Source organism: Heptranchias perlo, chromosome 11 (genome assembly GCF_035084215.1).
Source record: "Heptranchias perlo isolate sHepPer1 chromosome 11, sHepPer1.hap1, whole genome shotgun sequence".
Lineage (NCBI taxonomy): Eukaryota > Metazoa > Chordata > Chondrichthyes > Hexanchiformes > Hexanchidae > Heptranchias > Heptranchias perlo.
This window is the reverse complement of record NC_090335.1, coordinates 26,862,654-26,883,625: the sequence shown is the minus strand read 5'-3', so window position 1 is coordinate 26,883,625 and position 20,972 is coordinate 26,862,654. Positions and strand designations below refer to the sequence as shown.

The window sequence follows — 20,972 nt, the reverse complement described above, 5'->3', positions numbered from 1 at the left end:
AGAGAGTGTAGGCCCATTCTACTCAATCTTTCATCATAGGACAACCCTCTCATCCCAGGAATTAATCTAGTGAACCTTCGTTGCACCGCCTCTAAGTCAAATATATCACTTCTTAGGTAAGGTGACCAAAACTGCACACAGTACTCCAGGTGTGGTCTTACCAAAGCCCTGTGCAATTGCAACAATTTTCCTCACTCTTGTACACCAAGGACAACATACCATTTGCAATAAAGGACAACATACCATTTGCCTTCCTAATTGCTTGCTGTACCTGCATGTTAACTTTCTGTGTTTCGTCTACAAGGACACCCAAATCCCTCCGAACACCAACATTTAATAGTTTCTCACCATTTAAATAGTATTCTATTTTTCCCACCAAATGATATACAGAAGCAAAAAGACATGGGCTAATACTAAACCGCACAATACTTATATGAGAGAACTGGAATCAGTCCACAAGGGATTAATATATCCTTTTTAAAAAGCTGCTTTTTATTTTAATGTTTCTCGGAATGCAACAGTGCCTTTAGATGAATCAGCCAACCCTGCTCTTATCTTGGTGCATAATCCACAGGTGTTGCACATAAAGAATATGAGCCACACATGCTCAGGGAGCCTCATGTGTTTTCACCAGACTATCAACCAGAAATGGATCATCTATCCTGTGGAGCTTCTTGGATGTAAAGCCATTTCTTTTGAAATAGTCGACATTGGCAACATTTCTCACACCATGGCAGCCAATGGGATAATGGCTTGTAACTGAAAGCTTCTCCATCACAACAACCTGGTTGTTCTAAAGCCAGCCAGTAATGAGAAATTACATTTCCATCTGACAAAATGTTGCATCCATTAGCATTTTAAACATGTTGGTCCACCTAGCAAAGGGAATTTTCTACCAACTAAATTGTGCACAGCATCCTTGCCTGGTTTAAGACAGATGGAGTGTCTTTGGTTCACCATTTGGTATTTAACAAAAAAAAAGGCAACCTCCATTTTAAACCCCAGCCATTTCAACCTATATAAAATAAAGGATAGGAACTCCCATTTTTGTCAGTTTGAAACTGAAAATATCCAAGAATTTTTTTTAAAGAATTATGTAATATGTTGCTTATTGGATCTTAGAGTCAGTTAGGTTATCACTGAAGTAAACTCATAAATACCATGCTTCACGTGGCTGTTAGTTTCAACTTGAAAGATCTAAACAGAACATGGGCAGATTTTACGGATCTGAAGCTGTGATGAAGACTCACATCTCTCACATAGCGACTGTCCCGCTGGACATTTCCAGCATCTTCTGATTTTATTGCAGATTTCCCACAACCACTGTTTTTCTTTCCCTTTCTTAGCTTATTAAGCTTCTAAAAATTTGCAGACAGCAGAAAGAATTTAGCCTATAAGAGGCGCTAGGCCCCCTTTTTGTAATAGGGAACCATCCCTGCCTGAAATGGGTAGGCCCGAGGCGTACCTGATATTGGACCTCGGTAGGGTCACTGACCCTCCAGGGTTGTTCTGGAGTCTCCAGGGATGAAAGATTAATCTCCAGGACACTGATGTAAGCAACATGGGAGAAAAATCATAGGGGCGTTAAAAAAAAAATAATGCTTTCTAAAATTTTTGTTGATCCTTTATTTTTATTAATTAGAAAAATATTGGCGATGGAAGAAGAGGCTATTTGACCGCGCAGGGCAGTTGGAGGCGGGAGATCATTTGATGAAACATCCAGGAATACATCCAACCAGAGTTGGCAACACTAGACCTCAGGCCGCATTTACGTGAGACCAGCGAGCTGCGGACGTCTGCTGGGCGTCCCCAGGCAGCTAGCCGGCAAATGGGATTTGAATTTCAGGCATTTGGCCCGCTGCTAAATTGGGCTGGGCCATTTTTTTAGGTGGCCTTGAAATGAGCAATATTGAAATGAGGCTCCTGTCCCAGATTGTTAAATTGTTTTTCCCTAGGAAGTTAAGACTGACATTTACTTATTTAAGGGATCACTGGAGGCTGCTCAGAAAAGGCCCAAAAACGTTTAAAAGGTATGTATTTTGTGCAGTCGGATGAAGGAGGAGCGCTGCTCCTGGCTCCACAAAACAACTGCAGGCCGCTGTTGGCTCGCCTTCGCCCCCAGATCGCCTTCCCCTACCCCCCCCCCCCCCCCGCCGACCAGGCTTACCTCTGGGCCTCGGCGTGGGACAAAATTGGTAAGACCCCGACGGGTGAGCTACGGCAGGGCTCCTGATTGGCGCACACAGATCGCCTGATTTATTCTAATGAGAGCCGAGGATGAATTTAGTTTGGTGCGCACGGCCGGAATTGCACCTGGTTTGGGGCGCTGAAAAATTTAAGCCCCACAGTGCCTGGTCCTGAGTGATCTAGCGACCCTGCTGGAAAGTTGGATGATGCAGGATCAGTCTCGGTTGTGATAACCTCTGCAGTGGTAATGCCCGCTAACATACACATGAAGAATGGCCATCGGACAAGGTACTGGAGGGCGGCTGGTACCTGGATAATTGAACCCTAGCAAGGAGTCAGCACCTTCAGGATAGAAGGGCATAACTTGGGGGGAGTGGGGGAAGACTATGGGAAGCAAGAGGACTGTAAGAGCAAGAAAGAAAGGCCTCGGAGGTAAGTGAGCTCAGAGTCAACAGGAAATGGGTTGAGGAAAAGGAAGGGCACAGACTTCAGATGGGAAAGGAGGAAAGAGCAGGCAAGTAAAGAAGTAAAATCCTCAACGGATAGTGAGAAAGGTCGTGTGAAATGGATTTTGTACCTGTCAGCTGTTAACAAATATGTACGTGGGAAGTCTAGATTACGTTACTCAAAATTCTGTGACTTCTGCGTATCTTCCAAGTGCTTTTGAACATAGTAATGGATGTCCCTTTAGTTTAACTTTCCTTTGTGCCTTTGATTTGCAAAGGGACAAAAAGCAGTAGCATGATAACAGAGATAGTGTTACGTCTGAGACCTTACGGACTTGAACCAGGTTCCCAGTGGCACGATAGCGCAGCAGGGAGGATTCTCCTGAGTTCACACAATGCAAATTCTCAATCCCAACAGGAGCATTAGGAAGATACAGCAGAAGGGAGCAGGTAGACAGGGAGGAAGGTAATTATTACAGAATAAATCGCCCTCCAATTTTCTCATGCACCTCCTAGTGGCCTGTTACAGTATCAGATTAAGGAGTTTTGAAAGGCCCAGTTTTATCACAACATTAGTAAGAGAGGATATAGGTAAGGGAAAGCAATCAGGGGAGACTCTATGGTTAGAATTGAGTCCATCACCGGCATCTCCACATCATAGAATTGAGGAATGAGCGAGGACTGAAAACTTTAATGGGAGTTGTCTACAGTCGCCTGATAGCAGCAATGAAGTGGCAGAATGTATTAATTCAGAGATTAGCAAAAGCAGAGTTGTTTTAATGGGAGATTTTAATTTTCATATAGATTGGTCAAGTCAGAAAGGTAGTGAATTTCTTGAACGCATTCAAGATAGTTTTCTGGAGCGATATGTTCTAGAACCAACAAGGGGGCAGGCCATACTAGATTTAGTAATGAGTAATGAGCCAGACATAGTTAATAATCTAACAGTAAGGGAACATTTATCTAACAGTAATCATAATATGATTGAATTCAATGTTAGGTTTGAAAAGGAGAAACGTAACACAGTTACTAAGATTCTAGATTTTGATAAGGCTAACTTTAACGGGATGAGACAGAGACTGATAGCAAACGAGTCAAAACTGTTATCATAGAATCATAGAATCATAGAAGTTACAACATGGAAACAGGCCCTTCGGCCCAACATGTCCATGTCGCCCAGTTTATACCACTAAGCTAGTCCCAATTTCCTGCACTTGGCCCATATCCCTCTATACCCATCTTACCCATGTAACTGTCCAAATGCTTTTTAAAAGACAAAATTGTACCCGCCTCTACTACTGTGCCACCCTTTGAGTGAAAAAATTGCCCCTCTGGACCCTTTTGTATCTCTCCCCTCTCACCTTAAATCTATGCCCCCTCGTTATAGACTCCCCTACCTTTGGGAAAAGATTTTGACTATCTACCTTATCTATGCCCCTCATTATTTTATAGACTTCTATAAGATCACCCCTTAACCTCCTACTCTCCAGGGAAAAAAGTCCCAGTCTGTCTAACCTCTCCCTATAAGTCAAACCATCAAGTCCCGGTAGCATCCTAGTGAATCTTTTCTGCACTCTTTCTAGTTTAATAATATCCTTTCTATAATAGGGTGACCAGAACTGTACACAGTATTCCAAGTGTGGCCTTACTAATGTCTTGTACAACTTCAACAAGACATCCCAACTCCTGCATTCAATGTTCTGACCAATGAAACCAAGCATGCTGAATGCCTTCTTCACCACCCTATCCACCTGTGACTCCACTTTCAAGGAGCTATGAACCTGTACTCCTAGATCTCTTTGTTCTATAACTCTCCCCAACGCCCTACCATTAACAGAGTAGGTCCTGGCCCGATTCGATCTACCAAAATGCATCACCTCACATTTATCTAAATTAAACTCCATCTGCCATTCATCGGCCCACTGGCCCAATTTATCAAGATCCCGTTGCAATCCTAGATAACCTTCTTCACTGTCCACAATGCCACCAATCTTGGTGTCATCTGCAAACTTACTAACCATGCCTCCTAAATTCTCATCCAAATCATTAATATAAATAACAAATAACAGCGGACCCAGCACCGATCCCTGAGGCACACGGCTGGACACAGGCCTCCAGTTTGAAACACAACCCTCTACAACCACCCTCTGTCTTCTGTCGTCAAGCCAATTTTGTATCCATGTAGACCACGTCTACTGCACAGCCCTCATCTATCTTCTTGGTTACCCCTTCAAAAAACTCAATCAAATTCGTGAGACATGATTTTCCTCTCACAAAACCATGCTGACTGTTCCTAATCAGTCCCTGCCTCTCCAAATGCCTGTAGATCCTGTCCCTCAGAATACCCTCTAACAACTTACCCACTACAGATGTCAGGCTCACCGGTCTGTAGTTCCCAGGCCTTTCCCTGCCGCCCTTCTTAAACAAAGGCACAACATTTGCTACCCTCCAATCTTCAGGCACCTCACCTGTAGCGGTGGATGATTCAAATATCTCTGCTAGGGGACCCGCAATTTCCTCCCTAACCTCCCATAACGTCCTGGGATACATTTCATCAGGTCCCGGAGATTTATCTACCTTGATGCGCGTTAAGACTTCCAGCACCTCCCTCTCTGTAATATGTACACTCCTCAAGACATCACTATTTATTTCCCCAAGGTCCCTAACATCCATGCCTTTCTCAACCGTAAATACCGATGTGAAATATTCATTTAGGATCTCACCCATCTCTTGTGGTTCCGCACATAGATGACCTTGTTGATCCTTAAGAGGCCCTACTCTCTCCCTCGTTACTCTTTTGCCCTTTATGTATTTGTAGTAGCTCTTTGGATTCTCCTTTGCCTTATCTGCCAAAGCAATCTCATGTCCCCTTTTTGCCCTCCTGATTTCTCTCTTAAATGTACTCCGGCAATCTCTATACTCTTCAAGGGATCCACTTGATCCCAGCTGCCTATGCATGTCATATGCCTCCTTCTTCTTTTTGACTAGGGCCTCAATCTCCCGAGTCATCCAAGGTTCCCTACTTCTACCAGCCTTGCTCTTCACTTTATAAGGAACGTGCTTACCCTGAACCCTGGTTAACACACTTTTGAAAGCCTTCCACTTACCAGACGTCCCTTTGCCTGCCAACAGACTCTCCCAATCAACTTCTGAAAGTTCCTGTCTAATACCATCAAAATTGGCCTTTCCCCAATTTAGAATTTTAACTTTTGGGCCAGACCTATCATTCTCCATAGCTATCTTAAAACTAATGGAATTATGATCACTGGTCCCAAAGTGATCCCTCACTAACACTTCTGTCACCTGCCCTTCCTTATTTCCCAAGAGGAGGTCAAGTTTTGCCCCCTCTCTAGTCGGGCCATCCACATACTGAATGAGAAATTCCTCCTGAATACACTGAACAAATTTCTCTCCATCCAAGCCCCTAATGCTATGGCTGTCCCAGTCAATGTTGGGAAAGTTAAAGTCCCCTACTATTACCACCCTATTTTTCTTGCAGCTGTCTGTAATCTCCTTACATATTTGCTCCTCAATTTCCCGTTGACTATTTGGGGGTCTGTAGTACAATCCTATCAAAGTGATCTCTCCCTTCTTATTTTTCAGTTCTACCCATATAGACTCCGTGGGCGAACCCTCGGATATATCCCCTCTCACTACTGCCGTGATGTTCTCCCTAATCAAGAACGCAACTCCCCCTCCTCTCTTACCTCCTGCTCTATCTTTCCTATAGCATCTGTACCCTGGAACATTGAGCTGCCAGTCCTGCCCCTCCCTTAGCCATGTTATTGGATAAAACTACAGGTGAACAATGGGAGTTGTTCAAAAATGAATTTTACTTAATACAGGACCAGTATATACCCCTAAGGGGCAAGAGCTCTACTTACCAAATAAAACAGCCATGGTTGACAAAAAGGCGAGAGATAACATAAAACTAAAGGAAAGAGCATCGAAAAGTGCAAAGAATAGTGTAGATCCAGGGGACTGGGAGAGATATAAAGAACAGCAAAGGAAGACAAAAAAATAGTAAGAGCTGCAAAAAGGGAATACAAAAAGAAACTTACGAGGGATATCAAGATTAACACAAAACATTTTTACAATTATATTAGAAGAAGAAGGGTAGTGAAGGGTTATGTGGGCCCTTTAAAAACAGATGTGGGTAATATTGCAAATGAAAATTAGGAAATGGCAGACATATTGAATAATGACTTTGTGTCAATCTTCAGAGAAGAGGAAGAGGATAATATTCCTGACATTCCAGGGAAACTAATAATGAATCAAAGACGGGAACTCACTAAAGTTAAAGTAAGCAAAAAAACAGTTTTAGAAAAAACAATGGCACCAAAGACTGACAAATCCCCAGGACCTGATGGTTTCCACTCCAGGGTTTTAAAGGAAGTAGGTGAGGAAATTGCAGATGCTTTAGCCATGATCTTCCAAAGCTCTCTCGATTCAGGAATTGTCCCTTTAGATTGGAAAATTGCAAATTAAGAAAGGTGAGAGAGAGAAACCAGGAAATTATAGATCTGTTAGTCTAACATCTGTTGTGGGGAAGTTATTGGAATCTATAATTAAGGACAAGGTGACTGAGCACTTCGCGAAATTTGAGCTGATTAGAGAGAGTCAATATGGATTTGTAAAGGGTAGGTCATGTCTAATGAACCTAACTGAATTTTTTGAGGAAGTAACTAAAGTAGTAAACAGGGGAATGTCTATGGATGTAATTTATATAAACTTCAAAAAGGCTTTCGATAAGGTTCCACATAAGAGACTGTTAGCTAAAATAAAGGTCATGGAATTGAAGGCAAATTATTGACCTGGTTAGGAGATTGGTTAGGCGGTAGAAGACAGAGAGGAGGATAATGGATATGTACTCGAATTGGAAGGAAGTGACTAGTGGTGTACCTCGAGGATCTGTGCTGGGGCCTCAACTATTCACTATATTTATTAATGACTTAGATAACACAACAGATCCAAGTTTGCCGATGACACTAAGATTGGTGGTATAGTAAGTAGTGTAGATGGGCGCATAAAAAACCAAAGATACATTGATAGATTAAGTGGGTGGGCAAAACTGGCAGATGGATTTGAACGCAGGTAAGTGCGAGGTAATAAGACCATAAGAACACAAAAAATAGGAGCAGGAGTAGGCCATACGGCCCCTCAAGCCTGCTCTGCCATTCAATAAGGTCATGGCTGATCTTCTACCTCAACTCCACTTTCCCGTCCTATCCCCATATCCCCTTGATTCCCTTAGTGTCCAAAAATCTATCCATCTCAGTCTTGAATATACTCAACGACTGAGCATCCACAGCCGTCTGGGGTAGAGAATTCCAAAGATTCACAATCCTCTGAGTGAAGAAATTTTTTTCCAACTCGGTCCTAAATGGCTGAACCCTTATCTTGAGACCATGTCCCCTAGTTCTAGACTCTCCAGCCAGGGGAAACAGCCTCTCAGCATCTACTCTGTCAAGCCCTGTGAGAATTTTATATGTTTCAATGAGATCACCTCTCATTCGACCAAACTCCAGAGAATATTCCACTCAATCTCTCCTCACAGGACAACCCTTTCATCCCAGGAATTAATCTAGTGAACCTTCATTGCACCCCCTCTAAGGCAAGTATATCCTTCCTTCGATAAGGAGACCAAAACTGTACACAGTACTCCAGGTGTGGTCTCACCAGGTCATCCACTTTGGACAAAAAAGGATCGATCTGAATATTTTTTAAAAGGTGAAAAGCTAGGAAATCTGGAGGTCCAAAGAGGTTTGGGGGTACTGGTCAGGTCCAAAGAATAATCAAAAAGGCTAATAGAATATTAGCTTTTATATCAAGAGGTCTAGAATTTAAAGGGGATGAAGTTTTGCTACAGATATACAAAGCCCTGATTAGACCACATCTGGAGCACAGTGTACAGTTCTGGACACCGCACCTTCGGAAGGATATATTGGATTCACCAGACTGTTACCAGGGCTCCAAGGGTTCGATCATGGGGAGAGTTTACATAAACTAGGCTTGTATTCCCTGGAATATAGAAGGTTCAGGGGTGATTTGTTTGAGGTTTTTAGAATTTTGAAAGGAATTGATAGGGTAGATAGAGTGAATTTTTTTCTGCCAATGAGGGAGTCTAGGACAAGGGGACATAACCTTAAAATAGGTGCCAGGCCATTCAGGAGAAAAGTTAGGAAATATTTCTTCATACAAAGGGTAGCAGAAGTGTGGAACTCTCTCCCACAAATAGCAGTAGATGCTAGCTCAATTAATAATTTTAAATCTGAGATCGATAGATTTTTGCTAGCTAAGGGTATTAAGGAGTATGGAGCCAAAGCGGGTAAATTGAATTGGGATAGAGATCAGCCATGATCTCACTGAATGGCGGAACAGGCTCGAGGGGCTGAATAGCCTACTCCTGTTCCTCTGTTTTGAAACATAATAACATTTCCACGTTAATAACCTTAATTAAAACAATTCTTTCATGAATTTGCTTTTATTTCAAATTGCTAATCTGCATGTGTATTTTGTGGCCCTGCATTTTCCCTTATAAGCCCCCCTTTCTAGTGTCTCCGACGAATGTACACCTTCTATGCAGAGTGGGGTTGGTGGGGGCCCACTCCCAAACCCTTGCCAGTGCCACCCTTTGCTGGCTGTCAGTAGGTGCACAAAAGTAGCCCATGATGACCCCCCCTTCTAATTTTCACTCTCACTTAAAAGAAGACTTTAGCTTTCAATTGTCATTTCGCCTCAGTACTGCAGCTGAGATCAGTTCCTCCACCCCTGCTGCATCATTGTTCCTTCCTTTTTGGTTTATTATAACCCCTCATATGTTTTCTGGGCTCCATGACAGCACACGATAGGTGTCCGAGATGAAAGCAAGTCCGCAATATGTTTGCAAATTAAAAATAACGTTTGACTGAGATTAAGTGATGCAATTTTGTTTTAACTTTATTTTGATTGTTTTGTGAGGAGCTATCAGTAATTCCTTTTATTTCACACTTAGTTTCCAGAATTCCTGTATGAACGGGAGATAGGCTTTTACTGTTTCCCTTTCACTGCTTGAAGCCCTATTTTTAATAGATTTAATTTTAAACTACATTTAAATTCTTTCAGAATGGTATAGCATTTCTGGTAATTTTGGAGACTAAATTCGGCTCCAGCCTCACAGAGACACCGGAGGGAGTGCCATTTCTCTGCAGTCATCTGTAAATTAAACCCAACGGAAACACTCAGCCCTGACAGTTCCCTGTAACAGCTGAGGAGACTCCAAGCTGTGCTGCCTATCATTCTGCACTTGCCTGCCCAACACTTTACCTTCTGTTGTAGTTAACTTTTGTGGCTGTTACTCTGGGCAAACTTTTGAAGTATTAATTTAAACTCTGGCCCGGTGAACAAAATAGACTAAACTGTGGTTTTTACTGTGACTTACACTGAAGATTTATAATCAACAAATACTCATTCGGAAAAGCCCAAGTTTAAAACCTGGTGTAGGTTAGTGGACGTGTTGACGTACTGTAATTGAATCTGGAGTAAATATTTAACTAGGTACTTCAAAAAGGACATCTGCTTGGTCAGGTCCGTTTCGTTGTGTCAGGGTGAAAAGTAGCACAAGCTCAGAAGCTGCTCTCGCAGGCTCTCCAAATACCACTCACAGGCTCTCCCAATACCACGAGGACTTGAATCCATGACTGCGGACACACACAGATACTGGTGACCCGTGGCATTACCATGTGGATTTGTCAATTATAGGTACAGTGACACAGTGGTTATGTTACTGGACTAGTAATCTAGAGGTCTGGACTAAAAATCCAGTCAGAATGTGAGTTCAAATCCCACCATGGCATGTTGAGAATTTGAGTAAAAAATCTGGAAATAAAAGGTCGGTATCAATAAAACTGATCATGAAGCTGTTGGATTGTTGTAAAAACCCAACTGATTCACTAATGTCCTTTAGGGAAGGAAAACTACCTGGTCTGGGCCTACACGTGACTCCAGTCTCACACCAACGTGGTTGACTTTTAACTGCCCACTGATGTGGCCTCGCAAGCCACTCAGGTGTATCAAACCACTGCAGCGGTTCAAGAAGATGGCCCAACACAGCCATCTTCTCAGGGCAACTAGGGATAGGCAATAAATGCCAGCCTTGCCAGTGACACCCACATCCTGAGGATGAAAAAAAATCCAGTGATTTGCTACCACAGCAACAAATAAAAGACAATTTTCCCTCTCCCTCTCTTGAAAGCACTCTCAGGTTAAGGTAGTTCCACAGGTGTCTGCTGCTCTCCAGTACCTCACCCAGTGGCCATTTTCCACATATAGGGCTCAATTTTGAAATGGTGGCGGGTTGGCAGCGGGGGGTGAAAGTGCACGTGGCAAACCTGAATAAACAAAACTTACCGTTTCCGACCCGATCGCCTCATACTCGATGGTGATTAACATCATCTCTGGGTTTCACGCCAGGCAGCCAGCCTGATTGACAGCCCGAGGTGGGGGTTGGGGGGAGAAGGAGAGAGAGCGAGACATCATCTGAAGCTGGAATGGAAGATTGGGGGGTGAGAGTGGAAGATCGGGGGGGGGGGGGGGGGGAGTGGGGAAGATTGAGGGGGGAGAGAGGAAGATCGGGGGGGGAGTGTGGAAGATTGAGGGGGGAGAGGGGAAGATCGGGGGGGGGAGTGTGGAAGATTGAGGGGGGAGAGGGGAAGATCAGGGAGAGAGGGGAAAATCGGGACATCGGGGGGGTGAAGAAAGGGAGATCGGGGGGACATCGGGAGGGGTGAAGAAGGGGAGATCGGGGGGACATTGGGGGGTGAAGAAGGGGAGATCGGGGGGTGACGAAGGGGAGATTGGCGGGACATCAGGGGGGTGAAGAAGGGGAGATCGGGGGGACATCGGAGGACTGAAGAAGGGGTGATTGGGGGAATATCAGGGGGGTGCAGAAGGGGCGATCGGGGGGACATCGGGGGGGTGAAGAAAGGGAGATCGGGGGGGACATCGTTGGGGGTGAAGAAGGGGTGATCGGGGGGATATTGGGGGGGTGAAGAAGGGGAGATCGGGGGGACATCAGTGGGGGTGAAGAAGGGGAGGTGAAGAAGGGGAGGGCGGGGGCCATCGGTGGGGGTGAAGAAGGGGAGATCGGGGGGGTGAAGAAGGGGAGATCAGAGGCATCGGACATCGGAGCAGGGTGGAAAGGTAGGTTGATTTTGTGTTTTAAGTTGGTGCAGTGGTTTTTTATTTAATTTATTTTGTTTCTTTTTGCCTGATCCGGCCCTTCACGCCTGGTTTCACCAGTCGTGAATCAGAAGCCATGAGAAAGCCACCCAGGTCAGTTACAAATCGTTCTCACTACCTAATATGTCAGAAGTAAAGTGCCTTAAGTACCTCAATGATTTACATTTGGGTTTTTTAACTGTCAAGCCGGCGGGACTTCTGGACTCGGGACGCCCGCGCGCACACAGGTGCGTCCATGGGGAACTCGGAAGTCGGCGGGTTGGAGCCGGGCTCCGAACCGAATGGGATTTCCCCGATTTTCGGAGCTCCCCGCCCCCAACGCACCCGCAATTTCCTGGGAAAATCGAGCCCATAGAGTCCAGACGATCCACATACTATTTCAGTATGGGGGCATTAAAGCCAAGCTCGATTCTGTCTTTACCCAATGTTCACACATGTGCAAGGGTCAGGGATGATCATGAGGAGTGGGAACCCAGGCTGATATTTTTTTCTCTGACTGATCTGTGGAGGCTCAAGGCCAATTATGACGCTTCTACCTCTGGTTCAGCTGAGATAAGCTAACTTACCACAGATCAGTAAATAAGCCTGAGATCGTCCTGATTAATATGGCTCAGTAGCACACTCGAGTGTGCATCTACCCACTGAAACATCTCAGTTTCTATTTAGTTTTATTGTTTACTGAACTGTTGCATTTATGTATGTTTACAGTTACAGGTTTAAATAAATGCGCACACATTGATCTGTGTAGTCAAAGTTATTTTTACTGTGTTCAATGTTTAAGGATTTCAATGTATGCTTTCAGTAATGAAGCACAAATCGGGCATTATCCCTTGACAGATTCACTGTTGTTCCTCATTTTAAATTATTCAATAGAACACAACTTGCAGATTAGATTCTTTCAATTTCAAACATGGAAATGTAGACAATTCCCTGAGCCAGGTCATGCTAGGGTTGCCTACTCTAGTTGGACGTATTCCTGGAGATTTCATCACATGACCTTCTGCTTCCAACCCCTCCCCGCCCCACCCAGCCAAATAGCCTTTTTCTCCCCCACATCGCCAATATTTTTATAACCAATAAACAAAAGTGTTCAAAGAAAATGGGAAAATCCACACATTTCTTTTAAATGCCCCAATGATTTTTCTCCCGGTTTGTCCAGCAGTGTCCAGGAGATTAATCTTAAATTCCTGGAGACTCTAGGTCAATCCTGGAGGATTGGCAACCCTAGGCCAGGCAGGTGTGGCACTCAAGAGGTGAAGATTGTACCAGAGAGACAAGACAGGTTACCAAGAACTATTTTGGTGATCACATTGGCAATCAGTAAGTTGTAGACTGACCAGAATTAATTTCACATAGGACCCCTGCAGCCAGCAGATAGATGGAACTGAGCTGGTTTCAAACCCAGACCCCAGAGATGAAAAGCTCTGGACCAGGGGAAGGCGTATGACATGAGGGGAGACCTAAAAAAGAGGGACAAAAATATTGTAAAATGGAAGGAAAAAAATTCCATCAGTACTTCTTTAGGTATCATTCATTGATCACATTTTTGAGTCAAGCCTGGAGCTATGGGGTGGGGAGGGGGGGGGCTAGATATCACAGTGGGTTAAGCTTTTCATCTCTGGGGTCTGGGTTTGAAACCAGCTCAGTCTCATCTATCTGCTGGCTGCAGGGGTCCTATTTGAAATTAATTCTGGTAGTCTCAATCCAGCTCCTAATTGGAATAAATCCACAGTACAAACTGACTCTAATTGTGGAACTACTTGGTAATCTCATTCAGAAAGGCCACAGTTTGGCTAGCATGTGAAATGTAAAATTTTCACAGGGTGCGTTAGGGAGTGCTAGTCTGAGGTTGAGATTAAGGGACATTGTTGGGGTAGAGTAGGTGGTCACTACTCTGTCTCTACCCATGCTACATCAGCTTGATGCTGGTGCTGGGTATCTAAAGTGGGAAAATAGAGAGAGGTTTCTCTCCGACAGTTAATGAGTCCTTATAGTCTCAATGTGGATTCCAGTGTGCATGAGTCAAAGATACACTTGAATACATCGGGGGAAGCTACAAACTGAGGCCTGTTACTTTAATCCTAATTTAAGATGGATTCCTGTGCTGAGTTCAAAATTCATGATTCAGAACGCTGAATTCAAAGTTGGGATTATTTTTGGAAATCAATGTTTTGAGATGCCTGAATCTAAAGATTCCTGAAGCCGAACCTGAGATTTGTTTTTCGAACTAACCTATCTAGATTTCAGAATTGGAAATTTTAATGCCTTCTCCAATACTCTGAGATGCAACGTCTGGATTTTGTGTGATTATTGTTGCTGTTTATCTTACCAAAATTCAAATATATCGGAATATGTTCAATTTGAAAATATCCCTCAATCCTTGCGATTCATGCAGATGAGCTTGCATTCAGAAAAGCACTTTGGAGCTCATTCCTAGTCAATGCCACTAAACTGACCTAACTGGCACATTCAATGAGACATTGTAGCTTTAAGAGATCATAGACTGGGAGACTGGATATGGTTGGAGAGCCCAGTTAAACCCTGACACTTGTCAGCAAATCCTTAATGTAATTTTCGCTTATTCAGAAGTGCAATAAAATGGATCAATGCCCTCTCACAGCCCACTTTGGAATAGGCTATGCAGCTTTCACAGGCAATGTGGCCAATGTTCTGGCTGGCTACAGCATTGCTTTGTAAATGTTAGTGGCAGAAAATATCATCACAACCCAACAAAATAAATTGTTATTTCAGGTCATTCAAAATGTGGTTAACAGTAGGCCCTTAGATTGACTGAGTAAAGAAAGAAAATAAAGAAATTGCATTTATATAGCACCTTTTCACGACCTCAGGACGTCCCAAAGCACTTTACAGCCAATGAAGTACTTTTGAAGTGTAGTCACTGTTGTAACGCATCTTATTTTGTCCTCAGTAATGCTCCTATAACTCTCAGGTCATGTTTTTGTATTACTGTCCACTCTTGATAATTTGAAGCAGTATTTTCTGCACTAAAAAAATTTGAATGAAAAAGTAATTTGAATTAAGCAGCATAAATAACATAAAAACCAAATTAGAGCTCAAACAAAAATTGAATGATCAGATAATTTGGATTAGGTGACTTTGAAGTAAGAGGAGTGGACTGAAGACTCTTCTCTAGAAGTTTCTAGCTCTCTGTTAATCGATGTCTTGTTTCTTATTATTTTCAGGTATCTTGCGAAGATCCTCTGCAGATTGACTTACGCCGTGACAAAGTTCCGAGCCATGCTACTCTTTCTGTACGTGCTTTTTAAAGTTAACGTGTCCTACTAAGTCAGCTACTGTATGTTTTCTTTTAAATTATTAAGAATAGTGTATAGCTGATTATTTTCAGCCCTTCCCTTGGTTGACTATTTCTTCAAAATTCAACACTAGGTAGCAGCTCGATAACAATGGAATGTTTCGTCCAAAGACTGATATTCAACCTCAACACTGATGGGGTGTCTGTTTTGAACCTTACTCTATTAGGGGAGCAGGGATTGCAACGTTTTTGCTGTTGAAACTTGATTAAGCATAATCCACAATCAATTATTGAGTGATGTATTAACTTTTGAACTGTTGGCCATTTCTGTCTTGTGAGATTGTATCATTTGGGCTGGAAGGTCTTTCTCAGCCCTTCGACACAACTTGCCGTCAAAAATGATTAAATCAGCAGTTCAATGGAAAGAAAAGCAATCTTAAAAGTCACCTTCAGTCAAATGATGATCATTCGTCCAGCTAATCATTACATCATTGCCGTACAATTGAAATGTCTAAAAGGAGAGAATTGCTTTTAATGGATTGAGTTGTCTAATGTGCTTTCAATCCGGGTCTAGAATGTCTTTGTTATATTGGCTGTCAATTTTGAACTGCATAGAAGCATTATTTTAATGAGGAGACATGAATTTTAATATACTGATTTTGATGGGATTTTACATTAACTACTGATAAGTATTAAGTTTTACATATTAATTGCAATAAGTATGCAATGAAAGGCATTGAACTGGCAGAGGGAGACTTAGAAAAGGACTTGGGTGTGATGGTAGACTCATCACTTTCAATGGCTTAGCAATGTCATGAAGCAATTAAAAAATAAATAGAATAATGGAATATACAGCCAAAACAGTAGAATACAGGTCTCAGGAAGTTATGCCTGGTCTTTACAATGCACTGGCCAGACCACATTTGGAGTATTGTGTTCAAATCTGCACATGCTGCAAAAAACATATACAAATGTTAGAGAGGGCGCAGAGAAGACCAACATGACTGGTCCCAAGTAGAAAACTATGAGGAAACATTAGACAACCTGAGATTCAATGCTCTAGAAAGAAGGGGAAGGGAATACCTCAGTGAAGTGTATAAAATATTAAATGTCTTGGATAGAGTAAACTCAGAATATTACTTCAAATTAAGCCAGAAAAACAAGAGTGTAGGGCATAAATTTAAATTGGTGTGGAATTGTTTGAAACCAAGATTTCTTTGCTTGAAGAGTAATACATGCTTGAAAAAATCTGTCAGGCTGGACAGCGAAGGCAAAACATTAGGGACTTTCAAAATGGAGCTGAATGCTATTACGGTAGTCAAGGTACCAGAAAGATGAGTTTCAATGGGTCGAACTGCCTTTTCTCATTCTTACAATTACAGCACAGATAATTTAGTTTAAACAATGGTGCAAAGGTATTCAATTTTTGGCTGCAATGAGAAATTTCTGTTCTATTCATTTTGACTAAAGTTAATCTTTTGCCCCTTCATCTGTTTATAAACAAAGCAAAATACCTCACAAGGCAGTTACCCTCCTGTTTCAACAAGACTGTTCGAAGAATAATCCTCCTCTATCGTACAAATCCTATTACAACAACGGTTCTCCGTGTTCGTACAACAAAATGAGGAGACACATGGAAACATAAAGAACTGGCAGTGGAGAATCATGCTAGGATTTTAAAGGGGCATTGCCTTCATGAATAATTGTTTGCTACGGAAAAGTAAAATAATTGCCAAACGTGACAAGATGAAGTAAACGCATTGAAAACAATCATTACTTTTTCGTGAAATCATTGTGACAATATGGTGTACAGCTCTTCTTTGGACCATCATGAGTGCTGATCTAACTTCAGTAACCAGTATCACATTTTGAAGCATGATACAATGTCCAGAATTTGCTGGAGTGGGGCATCTCACGACATGCCATGTTAGACTTTACCCCTCACCCTTCGAAAAAATTTTGCGCTGGAAGTCCGTTCTGGTTAACAGAGCAATGGGGCATCTGAAACCTTGGTGAACGACGTGACCGACAGTCTTATCTCCTTAACCATGAGATTTAAGGATTGAGAAAGAAACAGAGGAATGACAGAGAGTGAATTAGAGTGGGTGAATAAAAGTCAAATTAGATACAGAAAGAGAAAGAAAGAGAGGGAAAGAAAGATTGGATTAAGAGAGAGAAAAAAAAGAGACAGTAAGAAAAAAAATTTTAATTTTAAATTTTAAAAATCTCTAACAGCAATTTACTACCTGTAGGAATGAGACTTCACAGTTTCAATTGTTCCCTTTCTGGGCCAGAGAGGTTGATTGGCACTGCAGGAACATAAATCTCATCATTAAAAGGTACTAGCCTTAACTTTCTGTGGCGAGTTTAATTGGCAATGAATGCACAAATGCACCAATTTCTTGAAATTCACGGGGAGGTTGAGGGTGAGCTGCCATTTTCACGGGGCTAACTTGTGGCGATTCGCAATTCATGGGATATCTCTTCCTCGCCACAAGGTTTACACATTAATAACGGTGTGTGCCAATAAACTCACTGTTATTTGGCAGCAAATTCTGGCCCATTATTCTTAATTTAAAGATGCAAAATATCACACTTACTACAATTTTCGATATTAATGTTCATCTGTTGTGTTATGCTGTGCAATTGCACAAATAAACACAAGCAATAAGGATTGGCATTTAGTGTGAGGGGCAGCCATATACCTGTGATCAACTTTCAATAACTAAATTTGGTTACAAACATGACATATGTTGTGCTCATAACTCTCAGGTCATGTTTTTGTATTATAGTCTACTCCTGATAATTTGAAGCAGTTTTTTTTTGGACTAAAAAACTTTGATTAAGCAACATAAATAACATAATGAAGATCTAATGATCCCTCAGAAGCACCCCAATCACAGTATGTCTTGCTTTCAGTGGCATTGAATGAAAGAAGGCATACCACAGTGATCAATAACTATATCTCTAAGTCCTGGCACAACAGGGTCTGGGTCAGCAGAGAGCCAGGTGTACATCCGTAACATCTGTTGCAAAGATACCTGCAGCGACCATCTGACAATAACTGTCAGCTGTGGCCTGAAACTTGACTGCACCTCCCTGCAGATGTGCTGACTATGGGGATGGTGCCATCAAATGGCACAGAGGAGCACCCTCCTCTCAATCACCTCATGTAACACCCTACCTCTACTTTCAGTTCCCATCAGACAAGGGTTCAGGTGATGGGACACTCTGTCACTTGCCTGGGGACTTGTGCCTACACCTTGGTTTTTCTTTCCCATTTTTGTCTGTCACTTCTTAGTTCCCTGCCCCTTCTGATTTGCGAAAGGCTGCTGATGGGTTCTGACCCTTTCCATAGGCTTTCAGAATTTTTGTCCCCCTATACTGATGCTCCCTTTTAATTGTCCCCTTTGCTTTAAATTTCACTGATGCACAATTTTCTGTTCCCACTGGTGTGCTCCCTGGACCTGTCCAAATCTGCACCTGTGGCTATGCACATGTGTTAATCCTCAGAAAAGTGAGTGCAGAAATCACACTTCTACCTGAGTCTGTCTGAAACTCAACTCGCCTTTCAAGTCTAAACTGTACCCATTCGGGTTAAGCTAGGCTGGTGCCTCTTTCAAATTATTGAATCTATTACGTATTAAAATTGCTGAGTGGATTCTAAGATTCCTTTCCAAAATGCACTGAAAATCCTTATGTCAGCCTCTGTCTATGAGAAGTAACCACTGTAAAACCATTGTGCCATTTACATCTGTAGGTGGAGATATAGATTGCCAACTTCCATTTTAAATGTGCCACAGTAACATGAGGTAGAAAAACAATGGTTGATATTGTAAACGAGTTAAACACATCCAAACCCCCTTTGTGGCCATTTCTGGATTTTTTACGTTTCTCCTCCATTAAAGCCCCACTTCTGTCTGCCCATGAACCACTGTCTTGCACTTCATAGCTGTGCTGTAGCGCATGCAGTAACTTGTATAATAAAGAGACGGAACTGAGCCCCTGACTCCCAAAATTGGTTGAGCTGGCAGGAAGGACACACCACGCTGAAACGGAAATCTGGATCCCCTCACCAGGTAAGTGGGGGTGGTGGTAGTTTCCCTCCATTCCCCATCTCCTTCCTCTCCCCCATTTTCCCCTCTCGTCCTGTCATCCTTCCTCTTTCTCCCGTTTTTCTCCTTGTCCCTCTGTCCCCCCGTCCACCATTCCCATCCCCCTTTCCTCATCTCCTTTCCCCATCTGCTCTCCTCTTCTCCTCCTCTGACCCCTCCACTCCTCTTCCCCTGCCCCAACCCCAGCAGCTGACTCCTTTCCCTCCCATCTGTCTCCTCTCCCTTGCCGTTTTGGTCCAATAATTCCCATGCCCTCTGCTTGACTTGAAAACTGCACTTAGTCTTGACTCCCCATTGCAAAGTCACAGGTGACTGACTAGTGTAAATACATTAATGGGAAAAGCAAGGAACAGGAAGCGACAAGCCCTGGTTTGCACTAATAATTAATCACAGTTACAATCTCAGCATTAGGCAAACTATTGCCAAAATAGTCCTTTTTTAACAACAATGTGCACTTTTGTTTGTTATTTGCATTATGTATTGTCCACCCCATTGAGTAGTAGTTATGTTAAATTGGTGATGTTGACTGGTTTGATGTCCCTGAATGCAAATACAGTCCAACAAAAGGAATAGTTTGAGTTTGCAGCAGCCACATTCCTATTTTCACAAGAACATTTTCAAAGAAAACTCAGCTAGACCACACATCATACATCACAGCCTGTATTCAGAACATAAGAGGGAAACCGAATGTTGGATATCTGAAATGAAGTCAGAAAAGGCTGGAAATACATAGCAAGCCCATCAACACCTGGAGAAAGAAACAACAGGTTGACGTTGTCAAGTGAGGACCCTTCAGCTGAACAGGAAAGTTCTATAGAAGGGGGGCGCCCATCCAAAGCATCAACCTACCTTTTGTCCTTCAGAATCTGATGAACTCGCTATGCCTTGCCTGCATTTTCTGACTCTATAAATGTTTTCAGAACATTTTTTTTCTTTCATCTTGCAGCTGGCCACAGGCCTCTTGCTTTGTGTTCTCTTTCTCAGAAATCACAGTGGTTCTGTTGATTGAAGTTGCTATTGTAATTTTGTGAAATCTAACAATGAAGGAGACTAAAGATGGTTCACTCCTCTGAGTGGGGCTTAACCCTTTTTTTGCCAGCAGGTCGAGATTATGCAGTAGCTCCCATAGCAGAGTCTGAAAATGACTGTTAGTTACTTGATCATTTTGTTACAACTCTTCAATTGAACTGCACCTTGTTTATGCAGACTGGCAAAGAAGTTATACCATGAGCAGAGCAAACAGAATGTGGGTTATTGGCAGAGCCAAACTAGTTGGTGGTGGGGACGGGGGGACGGGATGGGGGGGTCAATTTTTTCAATAAATTAATGCCCTTTACAGCTTTTAATGGCGTAAAACAAAATGCTAATCTTGTACTTTTATGTTGCATAAGAAATGTTACTACAGTGCTCAGTGCATTAAAGTATTTGTGTTACTGGCTGTGAGCAGAATATTAAAAATAAAATAACACTGTAAAAAGAACCTCTTGCATATATTTCAGTTATTAGCAATTCAGTATAAATGGGTGTGTGTAAATTAGTACAGATCTGTGCTGAATATAATAGTCTTGACCTAATAGCTTGACAGCTCTACTGGGACAAATAATTGGAGTCTGTTATTATGGAGGCAACTCGAGAAGATCTCATGAGAGTAAGGGCATTACATCCAAGTCAATGCATTAAAGGAGGTTCATGCCTAACAAACTTATTGGAATCATTTTCATATATAATAGA

General features: G+C 42.5%; 1 protein-coding gene across 1 annotated transcript in view; it reads left to right on the top strand.

Annotated features, from left to right (window-relative positions):
* Positions 1 to 16,899, top strand: part of LOC137327194 (galactosylgalactosylxylosylprotein 3-beta-glucuronosyltransferase 1-like) — a 131,692-nt gene extending 114,793 nt beyond the window's left edge. The window contains exon 6 of the mRNA XM_067992742.1: positions 15,056 to 16,899. The gene's annotated coding sequence lies outside the window, so the exon portion shown is untranslated. The remainder of the gene's footprint in view (positions 1 to 15,055) is intronic.
* Positions 16,900 to 20,972: the final 4,073 nt, after the last annotated feature.